Source organism: Misgurnus anguillicaudatus, unplaced genomic scaffold (assembly GCF_027580225.2).
Source record: "Misgurnus anguillicaudatus unplaced genomic scaffold, ASM2758022v2 HiC_scaffold_33, whole genome shotgun sequence".
Lineage (NCBI taxonomy): Eukaryota > Metazoa > Chordata > Actinopteri > Cypriniformes > Cobitidae > Misgurnus > Misgurnus anguillicaudatus.
In genome coordinates this window covers 5,323,383-5,339,642 of record NW_027395283.1, presented here as the reverse complement: position 1 = coordinate 5,339,642, position 16,260 = coordinate 5,323,383, and the positions used below count along the sequence as shown (strand labels likewise).

Below are 16,260 nucleotides of genomic sequence, written 5' to 3'. Positions count from 1 at the left end.
ATCAGACTCAAATTCTGACTAGAATTGAGTATGACAACGTCAGGCTAAAAAATTTAACTACGGAGCTCTATAATTAAATTGTTACTAGTAAAAATTGAATTAGAGAGCTCTATAATTAAAAATGAATGGAAGTCAATGGAGACATATGACTAGTAATAATTGAATTGTAGAGCTCTGTAATTGTAATTGTTACTAGTAAAAAATGAATTGTAGAGCTCTCTAATTGGAATTGTTACTAGTAAAAATTGAATTAGAGAGCTCTACAATCGTACTTGTTACTAGTAATAATTGAATTATAGAGCTCTGTAATTTAATTCTTACTAGTAAAAATATAATTACGACGAGTAACGCTGGCGACATTAAAAGATAGTTTGGCTTCCCAAACTATTAGTGCTGTCAGTCAGTGATAGAAATGAAATCTTCAACATAATAAACATGTCAACAATCTGTTTATCACATACACATGAGCTACAACAATACAAAAACACATTTCATCTATTTCCTCTGAATATTTGATGTCAATGTAAGAGATGAATGAATTGATATGTATGTAGTATAATATAATGACACACTGACAGTTTTATGAGTTCACACACAAACAGTAAGAAAATGAAGGTGATGCTTTATTTTAAAAGTCCTGGAGGTTAACAGTCGTGTAAATAAAGAGAAACAGCATCAATGTCAAAGCTCGACAGAGAGTTGTGTGAAGTGTCCATCAGATTTTAAGAGTTGACTTTCTCTTCTTTTTTCTAATCTTCATCTCTATCATTTATCATCTGTACTTTGTGTTTATCTGTTGTGTATATATTGTGTTTGTGTTGTTATTTCTGTCTGTATTCTGATAATTTGATAAATAATGCTTAAAACATGAAATAAAAACTTGTTGAAGTTGTTATAAAAAGAGTTTAAGATGAACATCTAGTCAAGTGTGCATAACTAGGTGTCGGCCTATCAAACAAACCCCATTAACAAACATCATATATAATGTGTAAGAAGAGTAAGATCACAGTATTAAATCCTGGAGTGAACAAACTCAACATCACAGTTAGTAAACAGACTCAGACATTGTGTTGAATTCTTATTGTGTTGATCTGACAAAGCATCAAGTGTTGTTCATGTACACTTCATATTTTCTGTTTGTTGGGTTTAAAGGATACACAGCCTATAACAGCAGCAGATCAATTTACATTTATTTCTAATATTTATATTCTAGGATTTAAATTACACTGCATGAGTTTACTTTAAACATTTATTTAAATGAGCTCTACTCACCATACTGTCTGTAGTTTATAATGTGGATCATCTTTTAGATCAGAGATCAGCTTCACTCCTGAATCTGTGAGATTATTACAGGACAGATTCAGATCTCTCAGGTGTGATGGGTTTGATCTCAGAGCTGAAGTCAGAGCAACACAACCTTCATCTGTGATATTACACTTCTTCAACCTGTAGAGGTATAGAGATAGATTAATCTCTTTAATAATTCACGCAAAAAACATGATTCACACATGCATAGACAATTTCACATGCATGAAATCTAATTCACATACACAAAAAATATATGTATTCACAAAAAACAATGTACATACACAAAATAAAAATTCATATTCATAAAATACGTTTCACAAACGAAAAAAACAATTCACAAATGTAGAACTGTGTACGAAAAGTTTTAAATTTTGAGTTTATCATGTACGAATCGTCTTTTTCGTGTGTGAATTGCTTTGAATTCGTGTGTGTGTTTTTTGAGACTTTGGTGGCAGCGCGCTTCTCCAACGTGGGTCACTCATACGCTTTAGCCAATCAGATGCAAGCTTACCATTCAACCAATCATAATCCGCCTAGAGCGCAGCACTCAAGGAGCTCAACATTGCACACCTTTTGCGCAATCAACTGAAATGAAACTTCACGTCATCAACCAAGCATGGCGAACGAAGTGCGGGATATACGTGTAAGTTATTACTTTATTTCATATTGTTTCATAATTTAATATCACTAAAATAACACACATTACACTCGCTGTTTACAAGAGATTCCCGCGATTAACGTGAATGACGTTAATCGTGTTGCAAGACAGACTGTCTTAACTAACAGTAAGAAGGAGAAGTGTTTTTTAAAGTTAAATCAACAACTTTGAGAGTACGTTAAGTATTCTCATCTCATGCTAAATCCTCGTCTCTGTTTCTGACCAGTTAATATTGATCTTTGTATTATTTATCTGTTTAGTTAAATAGTAAACACTTACAATATAGTCTTTGTGTTATGCCTAAAGTGTTTGTTTTTACAATGTACGTACAGAAATAAGATTGTTACTGACTAGTAGTTTTTCAGTAAGGATCATGTTCACTGCATGAGAGATCAGGGTGAGGGCGACTTGTTTCAGGTTGATGAGAAAGTCAAACAACATAAATATGAAAACACAAAAGACAGCTAAAATGCATTTTAAGCAGACGTTTTTGTGGGTTCTGTGCATAGACAGGCTAAATCTGTTCATAAGTGCTTCAGTTTAATGACAGTAGCCTAGTAAATAGAGTTTACATGTGTCATATTTAGAATCAGTTTACATATAACATTGATTCTTTATTCTTGATATTGTTTAATGTCATTTATTCACCGATGTTATTAAAGGACTCTCGTCGTGTAATACTGTCACAGAGCAGTTGTTCTTGTGTTGCTGGGATTGCACTACTCAGAGCTTGGCATCAGTGAAGTTCACAGCTGTACTGAAACGGAGGAGAGCTGACACAAACCTAGAACAATGGTAATTTTTATTTAATCTACATTTTACTGTAATGTAGTATTCCAAACTTTGCTGTTATTTTTATTAATGTTAACATGGCCACTGTGTGTTTTCTGTGTATTTTCAGAGGTTCTGTCTGCAAGACCCAAAGAAATGAGCTTGCTGATGTATTAAGGTACAACACAAAAATTTTGCAATGCACACACACACACACACACACACACACACACACACACACACACACATATACTTCACAAAAGACATACTGTATGAGATCAGGCTCATTTCACTGAAAATTTTTATGTAACAGATAAAGTCCATACGAGTCCATTATTACAGAACAAACCATTACAATGTACAAAACAATAGTCCTGTCCAGATTGAGGCTGCGGTGTGACATTCAGGACATCAGACGATTAAAAGTATTGCAAATGCCATGTAATAAGAAGCAGTATTTGATAAAAAACTGCGATAGATTTTAAAGACTAAAATGATAGGAATTGACGTTTTTTCATTTCAGGAGTACCTTTTAAAAGAGTGTCACCTGTAAGCTGCCTGACCTCACAGTCCTTCAAATAGCAGAGGCATTTAAGGACCTTGCAAGTGCTGTAGCCCCTTCGCTCACCACTATCAGGATGTCACATCTAAATTCTTTGGTGGATTTTGGCTTTGGCAGAGTTTAGTATGGAAGTGTGCTGTCATACCAGCAGCAACAACACGCAACCTTAATCGCTATCAAGATGCCCCTTAACTACAACCTCTGCAACTATTTGGCTACAGCCTTGACACATCTGTTTGCTTGCAATTGCAAATGTGTAAAGTCAATATTTACATTTCTGAAGTGCAGGCAACACTGAATAAAAGTTGATTATATACATGTCAATATTATTTATACCTGAACAAAACTAAATGCAATACTTGGTTCACTGGATAAGGCAACGTCCTTTCAAAGCCAGCGACGCACTTTAAGGGTCAATAGCACAATGAAATCATCACTTAAAATGACTGCAGATCCGTGTATGAGAAGTGATGTTAAATCGCTCGCGTCGAATGTTGTGAATCCATTTTCTGCGTGTTTTTTGTCCACAAAAAACATTTGGAAACTCATACAGAGTTGAACTTTGAGGAGTCCTCACATAACTGGACACAGCAACGTTCAGCTTACCTACTTTCTTTCCGTTGTTGATATTTAAACTGGAAGCCAGTACTATAATGGTTAACTATATAATGCTATAAATATACTTTAGTTATAGATCGGTCTCAAATAAATTTTATGAAAGCATTTTGCTGCTAGTATAGGAAATGCGCTAAGTAAATACGCTCAGATTTTTCCGGAAATACGTCAGGAGAGCCAGATTGCGCAAAAGGTGTGCAATGTTGAGCTCCTTGAGTGCTGCGCTCTTGGCGGGTTATGATTGGTTGAATAGTAAGCTTGCATCTGATTGGCTAAAGAGTACGAGTGACCCACGTTGGAGAGCGCGCTGCCAACAAAGTCTCAAAAAACACACACACGAATTCAAAGCAATTCACACACGAAAAAGTACATTCACAGTCATGATAAACTCAAAATTTAAAACTTTTCGTACACAGTTCTACATTTGTAAATTGTTTTTTTTTTTTCGTTTGTGAAACGTATTTTATGAATATGTATTTTTATTTTTTGTATGTACATCGTTTTTTGCGAATATATATATTTTTTGTGTATGTAAATTAGATTTCATGCATGTGAAATAGTCTACGCATGTGTGAATCATGTTTTTTGCGTGAATTATTAATGAGATAAAATTATCTCCATAGTAGAGAACAGAGACTTTATGTGAATGATGCAAAACTACTAAGTTTGTTCACAAATCTCTAAGCTCCATCTCTTCATGTAATGTTCCTCTTTCAATCCCTCAGTAACTGAGACACTGTGTGTTCAATGTCAAATAAATCCATCACACAGCTGACTATTAGTGTTAGATGTCCTAAACCACATGAACATTTCTTCATAAATCTGTATTGAGTTCATGACTCACACTTGTAATTCTCATCAGGTATTTGATGTAAAAATCTTCCTCTATTACAGGAGGAATATCAGCTGGAGATAACATAACTCTGATCTTACATTTAAAGATGTTACAGTGTTTAAAGATCAATTTCACTCAATCTATAAAAACATTATTAATGTGTGTGTCAGTGTCAATGATGGATCAATGTTTTTAATCATCTTTATAAAAACAACACGACGAGGAGAAAAACTCTTCATACACAATAATATCAGCAAAGATTTCATCAAAGAAACACCAAACTACATTTTCTGACATTTTAACAGAGGAGTTTTGTTGCACGGTGTGAAGGAAATTGAAATGAATCATAATTAATTATAACTAACATGTCTTTTCCTTACAGGTTTAAACATTTGTACTGTATGCTTTGACAACAAAATGTGTTGAAATAGAGGAAGTACGTGTGGTTAAATGATTTCAATTTAAACCCCATGACTTATTAAAGCTGAGGTCATCAAGAAAGTTACATTTGGTTTTTGTCTGCATGGTAACAGAGAGGAGTTTCTGAATTGCAGATATGAAGAATAAATCATATTAGAGATAAATGATGTGACTTTGTCATGTATCTATCGTATATAAACTCTTGTATTCTTTCTGATGAGGACGATTCAGTCGTGATTAAATCATATTCAAAGACATTGACTGGAGTCTGTCAGGTTGAACACATGATTTTATTTCCTCAAGTGTTTGTGTTCATTAGGGGTGGGAATCGTTTGGACCCTCATGAATTGATTCAGAATCAACATATATAATTAATATGTTAACCGGCATATCGATATGTAACTGTAACTGAAATATCGTCTAATCATCATCATTATACACAGTGATTTTGGCAGTATTACTGTATTTATTTAATGCAGCGCACCCAGCGCCTCCGTCTGAATAACAAATGATGTGCATATTTTTACAGAAGTATATTCATGTTCTTATCTATATCTAAACATTTAGCGGCAGGTTTTTGGAAACACTATTAGCACATCAGATGAGTTTGTAAATGAAGGCGCTGTTTCTTCCTGACGTTCACTCAACAGAGAAAAGGCAGATGAAGATCATCCCAACATGTATTTTGTTTTCTTGCAGTTTAGAATGAGTCAAATAGGGCTAGATGTATTTGTTTATTTCTTTCTCTACTGCTCGTGTAAGCTCCGCTGTGGGTGCTCGTGCGGTGCGCTCTCTCAAGCTGTCCGTACGCACTACGCAGCACCCCTCCCGCAGTTGAATTCCGCCTTTTGGTTCTGATAACATCACATTATTATTTTATAAAATAACTTTTAAGAATCAATTCTTGACATTTGTGAATTGTTACAGAATCGTCCACATCATGATGCATCAAAGAATACAAATTTTTTCATAGTTTTTCATTTTTCATATAATGGACAAAATGTTGTGTGAATCTTCGGTGTTTGTCTTCTGTGGACACCTGGTGAGGATAAATGTCTTGTGTGTGTTGTCTACACGGTTATGTAACTTAAGTCAGTCAGGTGTGTAGGGGAAATCTAACAACACAACATCATAATTATTCATGAGACTGCTGATGTATCTGCTTACTGATCAGGGCCCAGTTCCCCAAAATGTTCTTATCGGTAAGTAGTTCTTAACCTATTTCTTAACCTCTCTCTTAACTCTATGGCACGATTCCCAAAACGTTCGTACGCTAAGTATATCTTCTGTAAGTCACACTTTCGTAAGGTTGGTCTGGACCATTCGTAAGCTCTCTCTTAGCGTTGTTTGAGGACAAAACGCTATCGCCGCCACTGTGCAGCAGTCTTTAGAAATCAGCACAGCGCAGTACAAGTCAAACTATGGTATGCTGAAAATAATTTTATGTTATGGACATTTTAAGACTTAATAAAATATGTTTGCAATGAATACAGTACTATTTATGCAGTTGACTTTATGTGGTATCAGAACTAATGAATCAAAGACGGCGCCGGTGTTTGTTCCTCATTGAAGTCTGTTCCCTCTATGTTTATAGCGTTTTCATCACGTTACATTTATAATTTATTTAGAAAGATTAAAGATTTCAATTGGTTATACTAAAAAGCAATAATATCATGTATTCTATTATACTATTTATTAAATATTTCATATTTGACAGTTTTATGCCTTTTAACATATAGCTCTTTTTTCTCTACTGTTTGTTTTAAAACTGTTATGTTTCCATACATAATAAATATATATTATACATATAATATGATTCATACTGTAAAAATAATTGACTTACAATCAAGAACAGTCAAGATACATTACATAAATGCACACATATACATCTCAGTAGCCATTAAAACTTTCAATGTATATAAAGAATAAACGTATAATGTAATAAAAGCGCTATAAAAACACTAAAGGGAAACATAGGGAACAGACTTCCACACACAACACCGGCAACCCTTAAACCTTTTGATTTTTTGCCTGACGTGGCTAAATTTAAAAAAAAATTGCCTCCCAAGACAACTCATTATGGAGCTGCTGGATCTTCTCAGACCATATTCTCTATCTAACTAGGTTGCTTTTTATTGAAAACATTAATGGTAAGCAATACCGCATTAAACAGAAGTAACTGCAGCTGCTTGCCAATCAATTCTGTTTGTAAAGTACCTTACCATTAGTATAAAAGTGTATATCATCATTTTTTAAGTCGTTAAACTCATGTCAAGAAGCGGCACAAGTGGCACAACGGGATAAGGAGGGTGGATGATTAGAGAGGGATACCCACTTCGTCTGTATTACTGACAATTTGATAACTTAATTATTAGTCTATTTTACAGATAACTTAAACCATGTTAAAATAAATGTTACTGGAATAGTTTGAGTTATGTTCCATTTGTATATAACGTGTTGTCTTTCTTAACATTGTAATGCACCTTTGCGTGAAGTGGAAAATCGATCCCTGAGCGATCGATCGCAAATAATTCAGCACCTTCACTTGGGACAGCGACATTGTTACGTCGAACTTAGAGGCAGCGTGTTAAGAAGCTTCCTAAGAGACACTTCGGGGAACACACTTAGGAACACAAACAACTTTGGAAAGATATCTTTTTGAGTCTTCTTAGCGCGCTAAGAGTGAACATTATCGGGGAACCGGGCCCAGATACTTTACATTTTAGTGTTTTTTTTTCGTACAGTTTATGTTTAACTAAGTTAAATGTGTGACTATCAGAGAGATGATCTTACTTCAGTATCTCCAGTTTACAGTCAGGATTCTTCAGTACATCAGAGATCAGCTTCACTCCTGAAACTCTTAGTTTATTATAAGACAGATCCAGATCTCTCAGGTGTGATGGGTTTGATCTCAGAGCTGAAGTCAGAGCAACACAACCTTCATCTGTGATATTACACAATGTCAACCTGTAGAGAACAGAGACACACAGTTTGTTCACACACAGATCAAATCTACAGTGAGTTGAATTTGTTTCACTTCTGTCATCATTTAGTGTTTATTAACATTTTCATTTTAGTTTCATTTATGTGTGTTTGTGTTTTACTGAAACACATCAGAGAGATTTACAAGGAAATGCACTTTATCAGTTTATGTTTATATTAACTGTGTGATTTATTTTTATACAGTAATGAAATCAGATTTCTCTCATCAGACATCACTAAATTTTTTTTTTTACTTTTTTTCTCATCATAATTAAATTTTAAAGATTTATGTTTGTGACTTTCAGTAAAGTGTTGTGATGAATGTTGAATAAAATCAGTTTCAGTTATCAAATACATTACTGAGATTAAATTAAAATTCACAATTCAACATTTAAAGCAACACTATGTAGTTTCCATGTAAAAATGACTTATAGCTCCCCCATGTGGTTGAAAAGCGCAACAGTGCCTGGTATCAGACACTCTTCTGCAGGCAGGGGGAGGGGCGGGGCTGTGTTTCCTACCCTCCACCGCCACTTTCAGAGTGTGCTTGTAGCAGCTAGGAGGCTGCTCAGGTTGCAGCAACTGTACAATTTGTCCAGTTAAAAGTTGTTCTATAAGTGAAATAATTTTAGAGACATTATTTAAAGGTAAAAAAACTACATAGTGTTGCTTTAAAGTGGACCAAAACTTTTTATAAATGTTGTCTTTGAATTTTGAACAATACCGGTACTTGTCTGAGGACATCTTAGGGTGTTTTCAGACCTGAGTCTATTGCTGAGTCCCAATTCGCCTACTTATACTACGACCTAAAAGTATGTACTGTTTTTGTGAGGAAAATGTACGTACTTTTGAGTGTGTAGCAAAAGAGTATGCACGTTCTGGGACGTACTTCAACGACGTCATGCAACGTGAACGACAACGTGGTTGCCTAGTTACGCACACCAAACGCAGGTCGTTTGTGAGGCGGATGGTTATGATGTTCATGTGCAACAATGTGTGTAACGAAAGCTACTTATTTTAAAGTCAAAATAGTTAAAGTTTATAGTATAACTATTGTTTAACGTATTTTATGCTTATTTTACACTTATGTATGCAAAGCAAAAATACCGCGATGAAAATGAACCATGCTTTTACTATAGTAAAAGTTTAGTAACCTTATTTCTTAATAAAGTTAACATTTGTACAGCCACAGTATTACTACAAATAAGTCAGTGTTGTTAAACTATGATTAGTGTAGTAAAAGGTGTTTATTTTCATAAGGGTTTATAGTAAGGTATAAATCTAAGACAGAAACATAAAAAGAAATACATAAAAAAGACACATGCATGACACAGTACTACAGCCATGGTACTTTATTTTCACAACATCAACCGAATATTACGACACAATGAAAGATAACTTTAATTAGGGTTAAACATTTGAATTCTTACACTTAAAAGCTGAGGGCGCATCTCCGCTGCTGCGTCTGGCTGCCATATTTACATCACCACAAAGCTCCTCCCTCCCGCACGCAATGGGTTGTGGGCAATATTAGCCGTTAGAGTGTGGATGGATCTGCACTTCGAAATCTAACCGGAAATAGTAGACCATCCGGGTATCTTTGGGATACTCATTTCAACATACTACGTTTTGGGACGTACTAATTCTAGTTTCGAATACTATTTAGGACGGATAGTATGCGAATTGGGACTCAGCATATGTTTCAGAACCTGCTGCTTTTTCTTCTTGGTTTAGTTTGTTTAGTCATATGTGAACACGGCAGGGGTGGACTGCTTTAGTCTATGGTCACACCAGCCACAACTACCAGATGAAGATCAATAAAACACTCCCAAGAGGTTCACAACAAGATTACAATATGCCCGGGATATGTTGTGCTGTTGGCGGCAGGGGTGCCGCTAGCAATTTTGGGCCCTATGAAAGAATATGAGGTCGGGCCCCCACCATACCCATTTCGCACCAAACATACAATCCAACCTACTGTAGCTATTCAAAATCTTTGTCTGCAATTTAATAATACAGAACTATTTCTTTTGCTATTGTTTTGACCACAATTAACAGTATTTATAGATACTTACAATGTGTGCAGCTAAGATAATTTATTGTGCAATGTAAATGTAATTGAAAAATACATTACAGTAATCAAATAATCAGAGAAAATGCAACATTATTAAATGATGTTTTATATAAACAAGGTTTGGGAGGAGCTGATCAGACAATGAACTCAGCTGGCCTTCAATCATTAATCAATGAACATGGCTGGCTCTTAATCACTAATCAATGAACTTGGCTGGCTCTCAATGAACACGGCTGGCTCTCGATGATTAAGCAATGAACACGGCTGGTTATCAATCACTAATCAACACAACAACTTAGTACCAGCTCTATAAATAATCATAGAGTCCTTACCCTCAATTCTCTGGGACATTATTGCAAGATGTCCAGTCAAACAAACCCAGCACAGGAAATTCACCATACCACACAGGATTATCTCGGGCCTTCCGACAGCGGTCGGGATGTTTCAATCAAGCCCGAGGCCTCCCCACAGGCCGGGCGATCTTCCCGCATTGCTACACGAATCCCGAGGAGAAAAGGACCGTCTCCTCGCACCTCGCAGAGGCGCTCCCCACCATCACCGGCATCTTCATACGCTTCTGCTTCTCCAGGAATCCCCGACATCAAGAAATGGTCCATCCTAGGCCTCGAACTAGCTCTTGAAAATGCAGATATTCCATTCTCACGTTAACAAACAAAGGCGCAACTGTTCAGCCTACTCCGCGATAGCCGGAGGGCTACTCAACCCCCGCAAACAGCCGTGACAGCAAGCTCTGACTCCTCGTCTCTGCAAGCACGGAGTACACCGTACACCCGAAAGACACCAGGGAAAACACGGAGGTCTCAAAGACACAGCATGAAGCCATGCTTCCGCTCACGGCAACGGCTTCGCTCCTCCCACTGCCGCTTCTTTCTCCCGGCCAATGGCCTGCTGCCCCTCCGTCTCTCTATCACACGGGGTTGCGTTCAGCAGCAGCGCCGGCCGCATCTATTTTTCCTTCTCACATTTCTCCCATTTTTTCCGCAGGAGCTGACACGAGCGCGGCAACGGCTTCGCTCCTCCCACTGCTGCTTCCTTCTCCCGGCCAATGGCCTGCTGCCCCTCCGTCTCTCTATCACACGGGGTTGCGTTCAGCAGCAGCGCCGGCCACATCTATTTTTCTTTCTCACATTTCTCCCACTTTTTCCGCAGGAGCCGACACGAGCTCGACAAAGGCTTCACTCATCCCACTGCCGCTTCCTTCTCACGGCCAATGGCCTGCTGCCCCTCCGTCTCTCTATCACACGGGGTTGCGTTCAGCAGCAGCGCCGGCCACATCTATTTTTCCTTCTCACATTTCTCCCATTTTTTCCGCAGGAGCCAACACGAGCATGGTAACTGCTTTGCTCATCCCACTGCCGCTTCCTTCTCCCGGCCAATGGCCTGCTGCCCCTCCGTCTCTCTATCACACGGGGTTGTGTTCAGCAGCAGCGCCGGCCACATCTATTTTTCCTTCTCACATTTCTCCCACTTTTGCAGCAGGAGCCGACTCGAGCGTGAGGATGCCTCCGCTAACGAGTCAGGCCCCGGTTTTCGCTGCAGGAGCCGACACGAGCGTGAGGATGCCTCCGCTAACGAGTCAGGCCCCGGTTTTCGCTGCAGGAGCCGACACGAGCGTGAGGATGCCTCCGCTAACGAGTCAGGCCCCGGTTTTTGCCGCAGGAGCCGACACGAGCGTGAGGATGCCTCCGCTAACGAGTCAGGCCCCGGCACCCTCTATGACTTTTCAACCTGATATTTTCGCCCACGGATCGACCCAAAGCGTGAGGCTGCCTCCGCTAGCGGCTCCAGCGGCTTCTTTTTCTGTTGATTCTGTTCCCCAGACTCGTCAGCCTTTCACGCTGGCTACCGCAGCACCAATGCCCATCCCACCCAACGCATTGGCCTTGGAACCTCCCCCTGTCATCAATTCCATCAGGCAACAGATCCTCGCAGAAATTGAGGCAGTTGGCATCAGAAGCGGATCTTCCCCCAACACTAGTGCCTCCCTATTCAACTATAATATTCCCGTAAATCATCCACTCAAAGACCTTCTTACCGCCTCTCTAGATACTATACTCCAAGCAGTCTCAATGGGAACTCTTCAAACCTATCTGACAGCTTGGAGAAGCTTCAGAACTTTCCATCATTTACACCAGATCCCTTTAGCCAACTTCTCTCTACTTACCATAACATCATTCATATCGTACCTGCATAACGTCAAACACCTTCGAATCAGCACAATTAAAGGGTATATGAGCGGAATCCAATTTTTTCACAAACTAATGTTAGGTTTACCCTCAACTGCTATCACTAATCCCCAGACCGACATGCTTTTAAAAGGTATTGAAAAAACCCAACCCAAGAGTCCAGATTCCAGGTTACCCATAACCATAGAAATCCTTTCAAAATGTCTAGCCACTCTTCGCAAAGGCTACTCCTCAGTACATACTGCCCGAACCCTAGACGCCATGTTCGTGTTAGCCTTTTTTGGTTTCCTCCGCTGTTCAGAATTCACTGTTTCAGCCACCTTTGACCCAAACCTACACCCAACCATCTCTGATCTAGCCATAATAGATGACGAAACCATCTCATTTTTTATCAAACACAGCAAGACGGACCAAATGAGAAAAGGACACCACATATACATTTTCAAAATTCAAACTCCCATCCAACCATACCAAGTTCTCAAAGCTTACACTTCCTATCGTTGCCACCAGATTAAATCCTCTTCCGACCCACTTTTTGGGGATGAATTCAACCGCCCAGTAACCCGCTTTTGGTTTCAGAAGCACCTAAAACAAGTTTTGCTAACATCTGGCTTCCCCCCCATGAATTTTCAAGTCATTCCTTCCGCATTGGAGCAGCCACAACAGCTGCTCAAAACGGACTCCCAGACTCCCAGATACAAACCCTAGGCCGCTGGTCTTCGGAAGCTTTCAAAAAATTACATCAGGGCAGATCGTGCTTCCATCAAAGAAGCCCACCAAACACTCACGGCCCAGCAAACGGACATAAGATCACACCGTCACACATAAACCCATCATCACCCTCGATCCACTTCCCTGCCTCCGCAGAAGCTAGTACCGGCAACTCAAGCTGACACCCTCATCAAAATCTTACACAGCCCTACCACAACAGATTCCTTCTCAGATAACAACAACTGTCGCAGCACGACCGCTCTTGCAGAAGCCCAAGCTTTTATTTCACTCTCTGCCACAGCAGATGCCTTTTTTAAGCCAGTATCGCAGCAGCGACCGCCCCCACAGGGGCCCGTGCTTCTTTCACTTCCTCTGTCAATAAAACCTTCCCTTTCCAACTCAGGCCAGTATCGCAGCAGCGACCGCCCCCGCAGGGGCCCGTGCCTTTTCCTCGATCTGCCGCAGCAGTCGACTTCTGAAGCCAGTATCGCAGCTGCGACCGCCCCCGCAGGGGCCCGTGCTTCTTTCACTTCCTCTGCCAATAAAACCTTCCCTTTCCAACTCAGGCCAGTATCGCAGCAGCGACCGCCCCCGCAGGGGCCCGTGCCTTTTCCTCGATCTGCCGCAGCAGTCGACTTCTGAAGCCAGTATCGCCGCTGCGACCGCCCCCGCAGGGGCCCGTGCTTCTTTCACATGCTCTGCCAATAAAACCTTCCCTTTCCAACTCAGGCCAGTATCGCAGCAGCGACCGCCCCCGCAGGGGCCCGTGCCTTTTCCTCGATCTGCCGCAGCAGATCATTTCAACCTCGAAGCCCGTATCGCAGCGCGACCGCCCCCGCAGGGGCCAGTGCTTCCTTCACATTTTCTGCCCAGCAGAATCTATGCATCTATCGCTGCCTAAGCAGTACTGCTCCCTCTGGAGTTTTCTTCTTCCCCAACTACCTCATGTCTGGCTCCTCTAGAGCACAGCCCCATCTCAGGGCACAAACTGCTTCCTTCGCTCCCTTGGAGTCCTACCTTGCTCCTTACAGCACTACCTCACCTATTACCTTTAAAAACTCCCCGCTCTTCTTCAGAGTACAATTTTCTCCCTTCCCTACATATTGGCAGCAGCAGATTTTGCTCCCCCGGAGCCCCCTATATTCTTCAAACTACAGCCTTTGGGTCCAGGCCTCTGCCCCACCTCATATATCCTTCTCAACCTCTTCACAGCACTTCTCAACAGTGCCCGCTCTCCAGAGCTGCCTTTTTCAATTCTACCCTCTACTTCAGCATTTTCCCCAATGAGGGCCAGCACCTCGCCTTCTCAAGCCAGCCTTCTTTGGGGAATTGTTGTTCAGGCGGCTGTCCTGCACCACCTGCTCTTTTTGGGGATAACCCGGGTCAGGGCACGCCCCAGGCCCGGGGCTCCTTCCCCGGTCAAGGGACGAACGTTCCGAACTCGGGGGGTATTTCCCGAGCTCGGAACCTTCGCCCCGGGACAGCACGCCACTCACGCATATTAGCAGTCCCTCTTTATTGTCAGTGAGGCGAACTCGTAAAATGATGTTTTATATAAACAAGGTTTGGGAGGAGCTGATCAGACAATGAACTCAGCTGGCCTTCAATCATTAATCAATGAACATGGCTGGCTCTTAATCACTAATCAATGAACTTGGCTGGCTCTCAATGAACACGGCTGGCTCTCGATGATTAAGCAATGAACACGGCTGGTTATCAATCACTAATCAACACAACAACTTAGTACCAGCTCTATAAATAATCATAGAGTCCTTACCCTCAATTCTCTGGGACATTATTGCAAACCCACCTCCACCCCTTCGCCTCACTACGTACATTTAGCTCAGCACCGGGGATAACCCGGGTCAGGGCACGCCCCAGGCCCGGGGCTCCTTCCCCGGTCAAGGGACGAACGTTCCGAACTCGGGGGGTATTTCCCGAGCTCGGAACCTTCGCCCCGGGACAGCACGCCACTCACGCATATTAGCAGTCCCTCTTTATTGTCAGTGAGGCGAACTCGTAAAACATAGATTAAAGATAATTGTGACCATGCCTGTGAAAACCCAGCTGAAGTATTTCTTTGTGATTTACTGTTTTCCACATAAAATCATCCTACATAATGTAAAGAACATTTTGTGAAAATATGAACTTGATATCTTTAATTTTGACTGAGTAATGTCATGTCAGCGATTGAAATCATAGTAAAATTAATGCTTGAAATTAAACTGTGATGTTTTTATCTCACAAAAAGATTTGAGGCTTTAGTCTGATTTTCAGAGACCGTCTCAGTGACATACTGTATACTTGAGCTGTTACACACATCAAAAGTCATTTGCAGCTATGAAAAGTTTGGCTGCAGCAGTCATTTAGGTTTTGGCTGAGCCGGCTAGCCAGCCAATAACTTCATCAGCCAGCCATTATTCTCAAAACAAATGGCTTCGGGCTCTAATCCTGACAGACAATTTAAGCAGAATCACAGAAAATAAACAGATGCACTCTGAGCAATTAAAGGAAAGTTTACACACACATGACTTGTATTAACAAAGTCTGATTCATTTGGAAATATTGCCTTGTGTATGCGAACTGAACCAACATTGTAGCCATTTAACCCCCGGTTTCAAAACGTCTCAGTTACATATGTAACCCTCGTTCCCTGAAGGAAGGGAACGGAGACGTCACGTCGTGACCGACGAATTGGGAACCGCTTCGCGGGTGACCTATCTGCTTCGAGAAACCTTTAAAACGCCAATGAACTTGGCATGCAGATAATTGCATCTGCCGGCGCCGCCCCGCCGCACAGCTATTTAATGAGCGGCAGGTGCAGTTATCAAATCAGCTATTTTTTGCTGAGAAAGCTGGACAGAAGGAAAGGGTCCGGCCGATATCAGCAGTGGAACAGCAAACTGTGGCGACGGGACGTGACGTCTCCGTTCCCTTCCTTCAGGGAACGAGGGTTACATATGTAACCAAGACGTTCCCTTTCAGTCGGTCACTACGACGTCACGTCGTGACCGACGAATTGGGAATCCCTACCAAAGCGCCACTGAAGCTGACCCTTCCAGTGCCTGCATAAACCCTCCGACTCTCCTCTTTAAGGGAACGGAAATGGGGTTGAAG

At 40.8% G+C, this 16,260-nt stretch overlaps 1 protein-coding gene and 1 long non-coding RNA gene across 2 annotated transcripts in view; one reads left to right on the top strand and one right to left on the bottom strand.

Annotated features, from left to right (window-relative positions):
- Window positions 1-16,260, bottom strand: part of LOC129438991 (protein NLRC3-like) — a 267,541-nt gene that overhangs the window by 207,855 nt on the left and 43,426 nt on the right. The gene's annotated exons all lie outside the window — the stretch shown is intronic.
- Window positions 2,682-3,536, top strand: LOC141363225 (uncharacterized). Its single transcript, XR_012368744.1, has 3 exons — window positions 2,682-2,761; window positions 2,868-2,915; window positions 3,261-3,536. It is a non-coding gene; the product is annotated as an uncharacterized lncRNA (long non-coding RNA).